A 16,720-nucleotide genomic window follows, 5' to 3' on the forward strand; every position below is an offset into this window, starting at 1 on the left:
GTCTGACAACACCACGCGCCTGGGGTCCGGCAGCGGTGCAGGCTGACTCGGCATGGAACCTGGAAGCTCACCATGTGGTTTCCCCGCCTGGCTGCAGCTGAGCGAGAGGATTCCGGAGGCCTCCTCGAACGGGGGCCGATCGACGTCTGTGGCCCTGGCAGCCAAAGCCGGATCCTGACCGGCACCGTCCCTTGTGTCCTCAACTCAGCCCTTCGGGGAGACCACTGCCCTGCGGTGGTTTCGGCGCCCCGAGCCTCCTGGGACCTAGCCCTAACCCTAACCCTAACCCGACACCGAACGGGGACCCTCCACCGACACCTAAGCCGGCCTCGAACCCTAAGCCTGCACTTGAGCCGCCTTGCTGCATGGGCCCTCACTTCAGCCCTCGAGGGAGATCACGAGACCGGAGCCGCTTCGGCCCTGGCGACGTCCCTGGACCGAACCCTAACCCTAGCTAAGGCTCTCTCCCCAAGAGGACCCAATGGCAACGTCGGACAACACCACGCGCCTGGCGTCCGGAAGAGGTGCAGGCTGACTCGGCATGGAACCTGGAAGCTCACCATGCCGAATCCCAGGCCCGGCTGCAGCTGCCGAGAGGATTCCGGAGGCCTCCTCGACCAGGGGCCCAATCACGTGTGTGGCCTTGGCAGCCAAAGACGGATCCTGACCGGCACGGTCCCTTGTGCCCTCAACTCAGCCCTTCGGGGAGACCACGGCCCTGCTGTGGGTTCGGCGCCTGGAGCCTCCTGGGACCTAACCCTAACCCTAACCGTACCCCGAACCGGGACCCTCCACCGCAACCTAAGCCTGCCTCGAACCCTAACCCTGAAAGTGAGCCGCCTTCGGGCATGGGCCCTCACTTCAGCCCTCGAGGGAGATCACGAGACTGGAGTCGATTCAGCCCTGGCGACGTCCCTGGGCCGAACCCTAACCCTAGCTAAGGCTCCCTCCCCATGGGGACCCAATGCCAACGTCTGACAACACCACGCGCCTGGGGTCCGGCAGCGGTGCAGGCTGACTCGGCATGGAACCTGGAAGCTCACCATGTGGTTTCCCCGCCTGGCTGCAGCTGAGCGAGAGGATTCCGGAGGCCTCCTCGAACGGGGGCCGATCGACGTCTGTGGCCCTGGCAGCCAAAGCCGGATCCTGACCGGCACCGTCCCTTGTGTCCTCAACTCAGCCCTTCGGGGAGACCACTGCCCTGCGGTGGGTTCGGCGCCCCGAGCCTCCTGGGACCTAGCCCTAACCCTAACCCTAACCCGACACCGAACGGGGACCCTCCACCGACACCTAAGCCGGCCTCGAACCCTAAGCCTGCACTTGAGCCGCCTTGCTGCATGGGCCCTCACTTCAGCCCTCGAGGGAGATCACGAGACCGGAGCCGCTTCGGCCCTGGCGACGTCCCTGGACCGAACCCTAACCCTAGCTAAGGCTCTCTCCCCAAGAGGACCCAATGGCAACGTCGGACAACACCACGCGCCTGGCGTCCGGAAGAGGTGCAGGCTGACTCGGCATGGAACCTGGAAGCTCACCATGCCGAATCCCAGGCCCGGCTGCAGCTGCCGAGAGGATTCCGGAGGCCTCCTCGACCAGGGGCCCAATCACGTGTGTGGCCTTGGCAGCCAAAGACGGATCCTGACCGGCACGGTCCCTTGTGCCCTCAACTCAGCCCTTCGGGGAGACCACGGCCCTGCTGTGGGTTCGGCGCCTGGAGCCTCCTGGGACCTAACCCTAACCCTAACCGTACCCCGAACCGGGACCCTCCACCGCAACCTAAGCCTGCCTCGAACCCTAACCCTGCAAGTGAGCCGCCTTCGGGCATGGGCCCTCACTTCAGCCCTCGAGGGAGATCACGAGACTGGAGTCGATTCAGCCCTGGCGACGTCCCTGGGCCGAACCCTAACCCTAGCTAAGGCTCCCTCCCCATGGGGACCCAATGCCAACGTCTGACAACACCACGCGCCTGGGGTCCGGCAGCGGTGCAGGCTGACTCGGCATGGAACCTGGAAGCTCACCATGTGGTTTCCCCGCCTGGCTGCAGCTGAGCGAGAGGATTCCGGAGGCCTCCTCGAACGGGGGCCGATCGACGTCTGTGGCCCTGGCAGCCAAAGCCGGATCCTGACCGGCACCGTCCCTTGTGTCCTCAACTCAGCCCTTCGGGGAGACCACTGCCCTGCGGTGGTTTCGGCGCCCCGAGCCTCCTGGGACCTAGCCCTAACCCTAACCCTAACCCGACACCGAACGGGGACCCTCCACCGACACCTAAGCCGGCCTCGAACCCTAAGCCTGCACTTGAGCCGCCTTGCTGCATGGGCCCTCACTTCAGCCCTCGAGGGAGATCACGAGACCGGAGCCGCTTCGGCCCTGGCGACGTCCCTGGACCGAACCCTAACCCTAGCTAAGGCTCTCTCCCCAAGAGGACCCAATGGCAACGTCGGACAACACCACGCGCCTGGCGTCCGGAAGAGGTGCAGGCTGACTCGGCATGGAACCTGGAAGCTCACCATGCCGAATCCCAGGCCCGGCTGCAGCTGCCGAGAGGATTCCGGAGGCCTCCTCGACCAGGGGCCCAATCACGTGTGTGGCCTTGGCAGCCAAAGACGGATCCTGACCGGCACGGTCCCTTGTGCCCTCAACTCAGCCCTTCGGGGAGACCACGGCCCTGCTGTGGGTTCGGCGCCTGGAGCCTCCTGGGACCTAACCCTAACCCTAACCGTACCCCGAACCGGGACCCTCCACCGCAACCGAAGCCTGCCTCGAACCCTAACCCTGAAAGTGAGCCGCCTTCGGGCATGGGCCCTCACTTCAGCCCTCGAGGGAGATCACGAGACTGGAGTCGATTCAGCCCTGGCGACGTCCCTGGGCCGAACCCTAACCCTAGCTAAGGCTCCCTCCCCATGGGGACCCAATGCCAACGTCTGACAACACCACGCGCCTGGGGTCCGGCAGCGGTGCAGGCTGACTCGGCATGGAACCTGGAAGCTCACCATGTGGTTTCCCCGCCTGGCTGCAGCTGAGCGAGAGGATTCCGGAGGCCTCCTCGAACGGGGGCCGATCGACGTCTGTGGCCCTGGCAGCCAAAGCCGGATCCTGACCGGCACCGTCCCTTGTGTCCTCAACTCAGCCCTTCGGGGAGACCACTGCCCTGCGGTGGGTTCGGCGCCCCGAGCCTCCTGGGACCTAGCCCTAACCCTAACCCTAACCCGACACCGAACGGGGACCCTCCACCGACACCTAAGCCGGCCTCGAACCCTAAGCCTGCACTTGAGCCGCCTTGCTGCATGGGCCCTCACTTCAGCCCTCGAGGGAGATCACGAGACCGGAGCCGCTTCGGCCCTGGCGACGTGCCTGGACCGAACCCTAACCCTAGCTAAGGCTCTCTCCCCAAGAGGACCCAATGGCAACGTCGGACAACACCACGCGCCTGGCGTCCGGAAGAGGTGCAGGCTGACTCGGCATGGAACCTGGAAGCTCACCATGCCGAATCCCAGGCCCGGCTGCAGCTGCCGAGAGGATTCCGGAGGCCTCCTCGACCAGGGGCCCAATCACGTGTGTGGCCTTGGCAGCCAAAGACGGATCCTGACCGGCACGGTCCCTTGTGCCCTCAACTCAGCCCTTCGGGGAGACCACGGCCCTGCTGTGGGTTCGGCGCCTGGAGCCTCCTGGGACCTAACCCTAACCCTAACCGTACCCCGAACCGGGACCCTCCACCGCAACCTAAGCCTGCCTCGAACCCTAACCCTGCAAGTGAGCCGCCTTCGGGCATGGGCCCTCACTTCAGCCCTCGAGGGAGATCACGAGACTGGAGTCGATTCAGCCCTGGCGACGTCCCTGGGCCGAACCCTAACCCTAGCTAAGGCTCCCTCCCCATGGGGACCCAATGCCAACGTCTGACAACACCACGCGCCTGGGGTCCGGCAGCGGTGCAGGCTGACTCGGCATGGAACCTGGAAGCTCACCATGTGGTTTCCCCGCCTGGCTGCAGCTGAGCGAGAGGATTCCGGAGGCCTCCTCGAACGGGGGCCGATCGACGTCTGTGGCCCTGGCAGCCAAAGCCGGATCCTGACCGGCACCGTCCCTTGTGTCCTCAACTCAGCCCTTCGGGGAGACCACTGCCCTGCGGTGGGTTCGGCGCCCCGAGCCTCCTGGGACCTAACCCTAACCCTAACCCTAACCCGACACCGAACGGGGACCCTCCACCGACACCTAAGCCGGCCTCGAACCCTAAGCCTGCACTTGAGCCGCCTTGCTGCATGGGCCCTCACTTCAGCCCTCGAGGGAGATCACGAGACCGGAGCCGCTTCGGCCCTGGCGACGTCCCTGGACCGAACCCTAACCCTAGCTAAGGCTCTCTCCCCAAGAGGACCCAATGGCGACGTCGGACAACACCATGCGCCTGGTGTCCGGAAGAGGTGCAGGCTGACTCGGCATGGAACCTGGAAGCTCACCATGCCGAATCCCAGGCCCGGCTGCAGCTGCCGAGAGGATTCCGGAGGCCTCCTCGACCAGGGGCCCAATCACGTGTGTGGCCTTGGCAGCCAAAGACGGATCCTGACCGGCACGGTCCCTTGTGCCCTCAACTCAGCCCTTCGGGGAGACCACGGCCCTGCTGTGGGTTCGGCGCCTGGAGCCTCCTGGGACCTAACCCTAACCCTAACCGTACCCCGAACCGGGACCCTCCACCGCAACCTAAGCCTGCCTCGAACCCTAACCCTGCAAGTGAGCCGCCTTCGGGCATGGGCCCTCACTTCAGCCCTCGAGGGAGATCACGAGACTGGAGTCGATTCAGCCCTGGCGACGTCCCTGGGCCGAACCCTAACCCTAGCTAAGGCTCCCTCCCCATGGGGACCCAATGCCAACGTCTGACAACACCACGCGCCTGGGGTCCGGCAGCGGTGCAGGCTGACTCGGCATGGAACCTGGAAGCTCACCATGTGGTTTCCCCGCCTGGCTGCAGCTGAGCGAGAGGATTCCGGAGGCCTCCTCGAACGGGGGCCGATCGACGTCTGTGGCCCTGGCAGCCAAAGCCGGATCCTGACCGGCACCGTCCCTTGTGTCCTCAACTCAGCCCTTCGGGGAGACCACTGCCCTGCGGTGGTTTCGGCGCCCCGAGCCTCCTGGGACCTAGCCCTAACCCTAACCCTAACCCGACACCGAACGGGGACCCTCCACCGACACCTAAGCCGGCCTCGAACCCTAAGCCTGCACTTGAGCCGCCTTGCTGCATGGGCCCTCACTTCAGCCCTCGAGGGAGATCACGAGACCGGAGCCGCTTCGGCCCTGGCGACGTCCCTGGACCGAACCCTAACCCTAGCTAAGGCTCTCTCCCCAAGAGGACCCAATGGCAACGTCGGACAACACCACGCGCCTGGCGTCCGGAAGAGGTGCAGGCTGACTCGGCATGGAACCTGGAAGCTCACCATGCCGAATCCCAGGCCCGGCTGCAGCTGCCGAGAGGATTCCGGAGGCCTCCTCGACCAGGGGCCCAATCACGTGTGTGGCCTTGGCAGCCAAAGACGGATCCTGACCGGCACGGTCCCTTGTGCCCTCAACTCAGCCCTTCGGGGAGACCACGGCCCTGCTGTGGGTTCGGCGCCTGGAGCCTCCTGGGACCTAACCCTAACCCTAACCGTACCCCGAACCGGGACCCTCCACCGCAACCTAAGCCTGCCTCGAACCCTAACCCTGAAAGTGAGCCGCCTTCGGGCATGGGCCCTCACTTCAGCCCTCGAGGGAGATCACGAGACTGGAGTCGATTCAGCCCTGGCGACGTCCCTGGGCCGAACCCTAACCCTAGCTAAGGCTCCCTCCCCATGGGGACCCAATGCCAACGTCTGACAACACCACGCGCCTGGGGTCCGGCAGCGGTGCAGGCTGACTCGGCATGGAACCTGGAAGCTCACCATGTGGTTTCCCCGCCTGGCTGCAGCTGAGCGAGAGGATTCCGGAGGCCTCCTCGAACGGGGGCCGATCGACGTCTGTGGCCCTGGCAGCCAAAGCCGGATCCTGACCGGCACCGTCCCTTGTGTCCTCAACTCAGCCCTTCGGGGAGACCACTGCCCTGCGGTGGGTTCGGCGCCCCGAGCCTCCTGGGACCTAGCCCTAACCCTAACCCTAACCCGACACCGAACGGGGACCCTCCACCGACACCTAAGCCGGCCTCGAACCCTAAGCCTGCACTTGAGCCGCCTTGCTGCATGGGCCCTCACTTCAGCCCTCGAGGGAGATCACGAGACCGGAGCCGCTTCGGCCCTGGCGACGTCCCTGGACCGAACCCTAACCCTAGCTAAGGCTCTCTCCCCAAGAGGACCCAATGGCAACGTCGGACAACACCACGCGCCTGGCGTCCGGAAGAGGTGCAGGCTGACTCGGCATGGAACCTGGAAGCTCACCATGCCGAATCCCAGGCCCGGCTGCAGCTGCCGAGAGGATTCCGGAGGCCTCCTCGACCAGGGGCCCAATCACGTGTGTGGCCTTGGCAGCCAAAGACGGATCCTGACCGGCACGGTCCCTTGTGCCCTCAACTCAGCCCTTCGGGGAGACCACGGCCCTGCTGTGGGTTCGGCGCCTGGAGCCTCCTGGGACCTAACCCTAACCCTAACCGTACCCCGAACCGGGACCCTCCACCGCAACCTAAGCCTGCCTCGAACCCTAACCCTGCAAGTGAGCCGCCTTCGGGCATGGGCCCTCACTTCAGCCCTCGAGGGAGATCACGAGACTGGAGTCGATTCAGCCCTGGCGACGTCCCTGGGCCGAACCCTAACCCTAGCTAAGGCTCCCTCCCCATGGGGACCCAATGCCAACGTCTGACAACACCACGCGCCTGGGGTCCGGCAGCGGTGCAGGCTGACTCGGCATGGAACCTGGAAGCTCACCATGTGGTTTCCCCGCCTGGCTGCAGCTGAGCGAGAGGATTCCGGAGGCCTCCTCGAACGGGGGCCGATCGACGTCTGTGGCCCTGGCAGCCAAAGCCGGATCCTGACCGGCACCGTCCCTTGTGTCCTCAACTCAGCCCTTCGGGGAGACCACTGCCCTGCGGTGGTTTCGGCGCCCCGAGCCTCCTGGGACCTAGCCCTAACCCTAACCCTAACCCGACACCGAACGGGGACCCTCCACCGACACCTAAGCCGGCCTCGAACCCTAAGCCTGCACTTGAGCCGCCTTGCTGCATGGGCCCTCACTTCAGCCCTCGAGGGAGATCACGAGACCGGAGCCGCTTCGGCCCTGGCGACGTCCCTGGACCGAACCCTAACCCTAGCTAAGGCTCTCTCCCCAAGAGGACCCAATGGCAACGTCGGACAACACCACGCGCCTGGCGTCCGGAAGAGGTGCAGGCTGACTCGGCATGGAACCTGGAAGCTCACCATGCCGAATCCCAGGCCCGGCTGCAGCTGCCGAGAGGATTCCGGAGGCCTCCTCGACCAGGGGCCCAATCACGTGTGTGGCCTTGGCAGCCAAAGACGGATCCTGACCGGCACGGTCCCTTGTGCCCTCAACTCAGCCCTTCGGGGAGACCACGGCCCTGCTGTGGGTTCGGCGCCTGGAGCCTCCTGGGACCTAACCCTAACCCTAACCGTACCCCGAACCGGGACCCTCCACCGCAACCGAAGCCTGCCTCGAACCCTAACCCTGAAAGTGAGCCGCCTTCGGGCATGGGCCCTCACTTCAGCCCTCGAGGGAGATCACGAGACTGGAGTCGATTCAGCCCTGGCGACGTCCCTGGGCCGAACCCTAACCCTAGCTAAGGCTCCCTCCCCATGGGGACCCAATGCCAACGTCTGACAACACCACGCGCCTGGGGTCCGGCAGCGGTGCAGGCTGACTCGGCATGGAACCTGGAAGCTCACCATGTGGTTTCCCCGCCTGGCTGCAGCTGAGCGAGAGGATTCCGGAGGCCTCCTCGAACGGGGGCCGATCGACGTCTGTGGCCCTGGCAGCCAAAGCCGGATCCTGACCGGCACCGTCCCTTGTGTCCTCAACTCAGCCCTTCGGGGAGACCACTGCCCTGCGGTGGGTTCGGCGCCCCGAGCCTCCTGGGACCTAGCCCTAACCCTAACCCTAACCCGACACCGAACGGGGACCCTCCACCGACACCTAAGCCGGCCTCGAACCCTAAGCCTGCACTTGAGCCGCCTTGCTGCATGGGCCCTCACTTCAGCCCTCGAGGGAGATCACGAGACCGGAGCCGCTTCGGCCCTGGCGACGTGCCTGGACCGAACCCTAACCCTAGCTAAGGCTCTCTCCCCAAGAGGACCCAATGGCAACGTCGGACAACACCACGCGCCTGGCGTCCGGAAGAGGTGCAGGCTGACTCGGCATGGAACCTGGAAGCTCACCATGCCGAATCCCAGGCCCGGCTGCAGCTGCCGAGAGGATTCCGGAGGCCTCCTCGACCAGGGGCCCAATCACGTGTGTGGCCTTGGCAGCCAAAGACGGATCCTGACCGGCACGGTCCCTTGTGCCCTCAACTCAGCCCTTCGGGGAGACCACGGCCCTGCTGTGGGTTCGGCGCCTGGAGCCTCCTGGGACCTAACCCTAACCCTAACCGTACCCCGAACCGGGACCCTCCACCGCAACCTAAGCCTGCCTCGAACCCTAACCCTGCAAGTGAGCCGCCTTCGGGCATGGGCCCTCACTTCAGCCCTCGAGGGAGATCACGAGACTGGAGTCGATTCAGCCCTGGCGACGTCCCTGGGCCGAACCCTAACCCTAGCTAAGGCTCCCTCCCCATGGGGACCCAATGCCAACGTCTGACAACACCACGCGCCTGGGGTCCGGCAGCGGTGCAGGCTGACTCGGCATGGAACCTGGAAGCTCACCATGTGGTTTCCCCGCCTGGCTGCAGCTGAGCGAGAGGATTCCGGAGGCCTCCTCGAACGGGGGCCGATCGACGTCTGTGGCCCTGGCAGCCAAAGCCGGATCCTGACCGGCACCGTCCCTTGTGTCCTCAACTCAGCCCTTCGGGGAGACCACTGCCCTGCGGTGGGTTCGGCGCCCCGAGCCTCCTGGGACCTAACCCTAACCCTAACCCGACACCGAACGGGGACCCTCCACCGACACCTAAGCCGGCCTCGAACCCTAAGCCTGCACTTGAGCCGCCTTCGGGCATGGGCCCTCACTTCAGCCCTCGAGGGAGATCACGAGACTGGAGTCGATTCAGCCCTGGCGACGTCCCTGGGCCGAACCCTAACCCTAGCTAAGGCTCTCTCCCCAAGAGGACCCAATGGCAACGTCGGACAACACCACGCGCCTGGCGTCCGGAAGAGGTGCAGGCTGACTCGGCATGGAACCTGGAAGCTCACCATGCCGAATCCCAGGCCCGGCTGCAGCTGCCGAGAGGATTCCGGAGGCCTCCTCGACCAGGGGCCCAATCACGTGTGTGGCCTTGGCAGCCAAAGACGGATCCTGACCGGCACGGTCCCTTGTGCCCTCAACTCAGCCCTTCGGGGAGACCACGGCCCTGCTGTGGGTTCGGCGCCTGGAGCCTCCTGGGACCTAACCCTAACCCTAACCGTACCCCGAACCGGGACCCTCCACCGCAACCTAAGCCTGCCTCGAACCCTAACCCTGCAAGTGAGCCGCCTTCGGGCATGGGCCCTCACTTCAGCCCTCGAGGGAGATCACGAGACTGGAGTCGATTCAGCCCTGGCGACGTCCCTGGGCCGAACCCTAACCCTAGCTAAGGCTCCCTCCCCATGGGGACCCAATGCCAACGTCTGACAACACCACGCGCCTGGGGTCCGGCAGCGGTGCAGGCTGACTCGGCATGGAACCTGGAAGCTCACCATGTGGTTTCCCCGCCTGGCTGCAGCTGAGCGAGAGGATTCCGGAGGCCTCCTCGAACGGGGGCCGATCGACGTCTGTGGCCCTGGCAGCCAAAGCCGGATCCTGACCGGCACCGTCCCTTGTGTCCTCAACTCAGCCCTTCGGGGAGACCACTGCCCTGCGGTGGGTTCGGCGCCCCGAGCCTCCTGGGACCTAACCCTAACCCTAACCCTAACCCGACACCGAACGGGGACCCTCCACCGACACCTAAGCCGGCCTCGAACCCTAAGCCTGCACTTGAGCCGCCTTGCTGCATGGGCCCTCACTTCAGCCCTCGAGGGAGATCACGAGACCGGAGCCGCTTCGGCCCTGGCGACGTCCCTGGACCGAACCCTAACCCTAGCTAAGGCTCTCTCCCCAAGAGGACCCAATGGCAACGTCGGACAACACCACGCGCCTGGCGTCCGGAAGAGGTGCAGGCTGACTCGGCATGGAACCTGGAAGCTCACCATGCCGAATCCCAGGCCCGGCTGCAGCTGCCGAGAGGATTCCGGAGGCCTCCTCGAGCAGGGGCCCAATCACGTGTGTGGCCTTGGCAGCCAAAGACGGATCCTGACCGGCACGGTCCCTTGTGCCCTCAACTCAGCCCTTCGGGGAGACCACGGCCCTTCTGTGGGTTCGGCGCCTGGAGCCTCCTGGGACCTAACCCTAACCCTAACCGTACCCCGAACCGGGACCCTCCACCGCAACCTAAGCCTGCCTCGAACCCTAACCCTGCAAGTGAGCCGCCTTCGGGCATGGGCCCTCACTTCAGCCCTCGAGGGAGATCACGAGACTGGAGTCGATTCAGCCCTGGCGACGTCCCTGGGCCGAACCCTAACCCTAGCTAAGGCTCCCTCCCCATGGGGACCCAATGCCAACGTCTGACAACACCACGCGCCTGGGGTCCGGCAGCGGTGCAGGCTGACTCGGCATGGAACCTGGAAGCTCACCATGTGGTTTCCCCGCCTGGCTGCAGCTGAGCGAGAGGATTCCGGAGGCCTCCTCGAACGGGGGCCGATCGACGTCTGTGGCCCTGGCAGCCAAAGCCGGATCCTGACCGGCACCGTCCCTTGTGTCCTCAACTCAGCCCTTCGGGGAGACCACTGCCCTGCGGTGGGTTCGGCGCCCCGAGCCTCCTGGGACCTAAGCCTAACCCTAACCCGACACCGAACGGGGACCCTCCACCGACACCTAAGCCGGCCTCGAACCCTAAGCCTGCACTTGAGCCGCCTTCGGGCATGGGCCCTCACTTCAGCCCTCGAGGGAGATCACGAGACTGGAGTCGATTCAGCCCTGGCGACGTCCCTGGGCCGAACCCTAACCCTAGCTAAGGCTCTCTCCCCAAGAGGACCCAATGGCAACGTCGGACAACACCACGCGCCTGGCGTCCGAAAGAGGTGCAGGCTGACTCGGCATGGAACCTGGAAGCTCACCATGCCGAATCCCAGGCCCGGCTGCAGCTGCCGAGAGGATTCCGGAGGCCTCCTCGACCAGGGGCCCAATCACGTGTGTGGCCTTGGCAGCCAAAGACGGATCCTGACCGGCACGGTCCCTTGTGCCCTCAACTCAGCCCTTCGGGGAGACCACGGCCCTGCTGTGGGTTCGGCGCCTGGAGCCTCCTGGGACCTAACCCTAACCCTAACCGTACCCCGAACCGGGACCCTCCACCGCAACCTAAGCCTGCCTCGAACCCTAACCCTGCAAGTGAGCCGCCTTCGGGCATGGGCCCTCACTTCAGCCCTCGAGGGAGATCACGAGACTGGAGTCGATTCAGCCCTGGCGACGTCCCTGGGCCGAACCCTAACCCTAGCTAAGGCTCCCTCCCCATGGGGACCCAATGCCAACGTCTGACAACACCACGCGCCTGGGGTCCGGCAGCGGTGCAGGCTGACTCGGCATGGAACCTGGAAGCTCACCATGTGGTTTCCCCGCCTGGCTGCAGCTGAGCGAGAGGATTCCGGAGGCCTCCTCGAACGGGGGCCGATCGACGTCTGTGGCCCTGGCAGCCAAAGCCGGATCCTGACCGGCACCGTCCCTTGTGTCCTCAACTCAGCCCTTCGGGGAGACCACTGCCCTGCGGTGGGTTCGGCGCCCCGAGCCTCCTGGGACCTAACCCTAACCCTAACCCGACACCGAACGGGGACCCTCCACCGACACCTAAGCCGGCCTCGAACCCTAAGCCTGCACTTGAGCCGCCTTCGGGCATGGGCCCTCACTTCAGCCCTCGAGGGAGATCACGAGACTGGAGTCGATTCAGCCCTGGCGACGTCCCTGGGCCGAACCCTAACCCTAGCTAAGGCTCTCTCCCCAAGAGGACCCAATGGCAACGTCGGACAACACCACGCGCCTGGCGTTCGGAAGAGGTGCAGGCTGACTCGGCATGGAACCTGGAAGCTCACCATGCCGAATCCCAGGCCCGGCTGCAGCTGCCGAGAGGATTCCGGAGGCCTCCTCGACCAGGGGCCCAATCACGTGTGTGGCCTTGGCAGCCAAAGACGGATCCTGACCGGCACGGTCCCTTGTGCCCTCAACTCAGCCCTTCGGGGAGACCACGGCCCTGCTGTGGGTTCGGCGCCTGGAGCCTCCTGGGACCTAACCCTAACCCTAACCATACCCCGACCCGGGACCCTCCACCGCAACCTAAGCCTGCCTCGAACCCTAACCCTGCAAGTGAGCCGCCTTCGGGCATGGGCCCTCACTTCAGCCCTCGAGGGAGATCACGAGACTGGAGTCGATTCAGCCCTGGCGACGTCCCTGGGCCGAACCCTAACCCTAGCTAAGGCTCCCTCCCCATGGGGACCCAATGCCAACGTCTGACAACACCACGCGCCTGGGGTCCGGCAGCGGTGCAGGCTGACTCGGCATGGAACCTGGAAGCTCACCATGTGGTTTCCCCGCCTGGCTGCAGCTGAGCGAGAGGATTCCGGAGGCCTCCTCGAACGGGGGCCGATCGACGTCTGTGGCCCTGGCAGCCAAAGCCGGATCCTGACCGGCACCGTCCCTTGTGTCCTCAACTCAGCCCTTCGGGGAGACCACTGCCCTGCGGTGGGTTCGGCGCCCCGAGCCTCCTGGGACCTAGCCCTAACCCTAACCCTAACCCGACACCGAACGGGGACCCTCCACCGACACCTAAGCCGGCCTCGAACCCTAAGCCTGCACTTGAGCCGCCTTGCTGCATGGGCCCTCACTTCAGCCCTCGAGGGAGATCACGAGACCGGAGCCGCTTCGGCCCTGGCGACGTCCCTGGACCGAACCCTAACCCTAGCTAAGGCTCTCTCCCCAAGAGGACCCAATGGCAACGTCGGACAACACCACGCGCCTGGCGTCCGGAAGAGGTGCAGGCTGACTCGGCATGGAACCTGGAAGCTCACCATGCCGAATCCCAGGCCCGGCTGCAGCTGCCGAGAGGATTCCGGAGGCCTCCTCGAGCAGGGGCCCAATCACGTGTGTGGCCTTGGCAGCCAAAGACGGATCCTGACCGGCACGGTCCCTTGTGCCCTCAACTCAGCCCTTCGGGGAGACCACGGCCCTGCTGTGGGTTCGGCGCCTGGAGCCTCCTGGGACCTAACCCTAACCCTAACCGTACCCCGAACCGGGACCCTCCACCGCAACCTAAGCCTGCCTCGAACCCTAACCCTGCAAGTGAGCCGCCTTCGGGCATGGGCCCTCACTTCAGCCCTCGAGGGAGATCACGAGACTGGAGTCGATTCAGCCCTGGCGACGTCCCTGGGCCGAACCCTAACCCTAGCTAAGGCTCCCTCCCCATGGGGACCCAATGCCAACGTCTGACAACACCACGCGCCTGGGGTCCGGCAGCGGTGCAGGCTGACTCGGCATGGAACCTGGAAGCTCACCATGTGGTTTCCCCGCCTGGCTGCAGCTGAGCGAGAGGATTCCGGAGGCCTCCTCGAACGGGGGCCGATCGACGTCTGTGGCCCTGGCAGCCAAAGCCGGATCCTGACCGGCACCGTCCCTTGTGTCCTCAACTCAGCCCTTCGGGGAGACCACTGCCCTGCGGTGGGTTCGGCGCCCCGAGCCTCCTGGGACCTAGCCCTAACCCTAACCCTAACCCGACACCGAACGGGGACCCTCCACCGACACCTAAGCCGGCCTCGAACCCTAAGCCTGCACTTGAGCCGCCTTGCTGCATGGGCCCTCACTTCAGCCCTCGAGGGAGATCACGAGACCGGAGCCGCTTCGGCCCTGGCGACGTCCCTGGACCGAACCCTAACCCTAGCTAAGGCTCTCTCCCCAAGAGGACCCAATGGCAACGTCGGACAACACCACGCGCCTGGCGTCCGGAAGAGGTGCAGGCTGACTCGGCATGGAACCTGGAAGCTCACCATGCCGAATCCCAGGCCCGGCTGCAGCTGCCGAGAGGATTCCGGAGGCCTCCTCGACCAGGGGCCCAATCACGTGTGTGGCCTTGGCAGCCAAAGACGGATCCTGACCGGCACGGTCCCTTGTGCCCTCAACTCAGCCCTTCGGGGAGACCACGGCCCTGCTGTGGGTTCGGCGCCTGGAGCCTCCTGGGACCTAACCCTAACCCTAAGCGTACCCCGAACCGGGACCCTCCACCGCAACCTAAGCCTGCCTCGAACCCTAACCCTGCAAGTGAGCCGCCTTCGGGCATGGGCCCTCACTTCAGCCCTCGAGGGAGATCACGAGACTGGAGTCGATTCAGCCCTGGCGACGTCCCTGGGCCGAACCCTAACCCTAGCTAAGGCTCCCTCCCCATGGGGACCCAATGCCAACGTCTGACAACACCACGCGCCTGGGGTCCGGCAGCGGTGCAGGCTGACTCGGCATGGAACCTGGAAGCTCACCATGTGGTTTCCCCGCCTGGCTGCAGCTGAGCGAGAGGATTCCGGAGGCCTCCTCGAACGGGGGCCGATCGACGTCTGTGGCCCTGGCAACCAAAGCCGGATCCTGACCGGCACCGTCCCTTGTGTCCTCAACTCAGCCCTTCGGGGAGACCACTGCCCTGCCGTGGGTTCAGCGCCCCGAGCCTCCTGGGACCTAACCCTAACCCTAACCCGACACCGAACGGGGACCCTCCACCGACACCTAAGCCGGCCTCGAACCCTAAGCCTGCACTTGAGCCGCCTTCGGGCATGGGCCCTCACTTCAGCCCTCGAGGGAGATCACGAGACCGGAGCCGCTTCGGCCCTGGCGACGTCCCTGGACCGAACCCTAACCCTAGCTAAGGCTCTCTCCCCAAGAGGACCCAATGGCAACGTCGGACAACACCACGCGCCTGGTGTCCGGAAGAGGTGCAGGCTGACTCGGCATGGAACCTGGAAGCTCACCATGCCGAATCCCAGGCCCGGCTGCAGCTGCCGAGAGGATTCCGGAGGCCTCCTCGACCAGGGGCCCAATCACGTGTGTGGCCTTGGCAGCCAAAGACGGATCCTGACCGGCACGGTCCCTTGTGCCCTCAACTCAGCCCTTCGGGGAGACCACGGCCCTGCTGTGGGTTCGGCGCCTGGAGCCTCCTGGGACCTAACCCTAACCCTAACCGTACCCCGAACCGGGACCCTCCACCGCAACCTAAGCCTGCCTCGAACCCTAACCCTGCAAGTGAGCCGCCTTCGGGCATGGGCCCTCACTTCAGCCCTCGAGGGAGATCACGAGACTGGAGTCGATTCAGCCCTGGCGACGTCCCTGGGCCGAACCCTAACCCTAGCTAAGGCTCCCTCCCCATGGGGACCCAATGCCAACGTCTGACAACACCACGCGCCTGGGGTCCGGCAGCGGTGCAGGCTGACTCGGCATGGAACCTGGAAGCTCACCATGTGGTTTCCCCGCCTGGCTGCAGCTGAGCGAGAGGATTCCGGAGGCCTCCTCGAACGGGGGCCGATCGACGTCTGTGGCCCTGGCAGCCAAAGCCGGATCCTGACCGGCACCGTCCCTTGTGTCCTCAACTCAGCCCTTCGGGGAGACCACTGCCCTGCCGTGGGTTCAGCGCCCCGAGCCTCCTGGGACCTAACCCTAACCCTAACCCGACACCGAACGGGGACCCTCCACCGACACCTAAGCCGGCCTCGAACCCTAAGCCTGCACTTGAGCCGCCTTCGGGCATGGGCCCTCACTTCAGCCCTCGAGGGAGATCACGAGACCGGAGCCGCTTCGGCCCTGGCGACGTCCCTGGACCGAACCCTAACCCTAGCTAAGGCTCTCTCCCCAAGAGGACCCAATGGCAACGTCGGACAACACCACGCGCCTGGTGTCCGGAAGAGGTGCAGGCTGACTCGGCATGGAACCTGGAAGCTCACCATGCCGAATCCCAGGCCCGGCTGCAGCTGCCGAGAGGATTCCGGAGGCCTCCTCGACCAGGGGCCCAATCACGTGTGTGGCCTTGGCAGCCAAAGACGGATCCTGACCGGCACGGTCCCTTGTGCCCTCAACTCAGCCCTTCGGGGAGACCACGGCCCTGCTGTGGGTTCGGCGCCTGGAGCCTCCTGGGACCTAACCCTAACCCTAACCGTACCCCGAACCGGGACCCTCCACCGCAACCTAAGCCTGCCTCGAACCCTAACCCTGCAAGTGAGCCGCCTTCGGGCATGGGCCCTCACTTCAGCCCTCGAGGGAGATCACGAGACTGGAGTCGATTCAGCCCTGGCGACGTCCCTGGGCCGAACCCTAACCCTAGCTAAGGCTCCCTCCCCATGGGGACCCAATGCCAACGTCTGACAACACCACGCGCCTGGGGTCCGGCAGCGGTGCAGGCTGACTCGGCATGGAACCTGGAAGCTCACCATGTGGTTTCCCCGCCTGGCTGCAGCTGAGCGAGAGGATTCCGGAGGCCTCCTCGAACGGGGGCCGATCGACGTCTGTGGCCCTGGCAGCCAAAGCCGGATCCTGACCGGCACCGTCCCTTGTGTCCTCAACTCAGCCCTTCGGGGAGACCACT

The sequence above is a fragment of the Panthera onca genome, chromosome B1 (assembly GCF_046562875.1).
Source record: "Panthera onca isolate mPanOnc1 chromosome B1, mPanOnc1 haplotype 2, whole genome shotgun sequence".
Lineage (NCBI taxonomy): Eukaryota > Metazoa > Chordata > Mammalia > Carnivora > Felidae > Panthera > Panthera onca.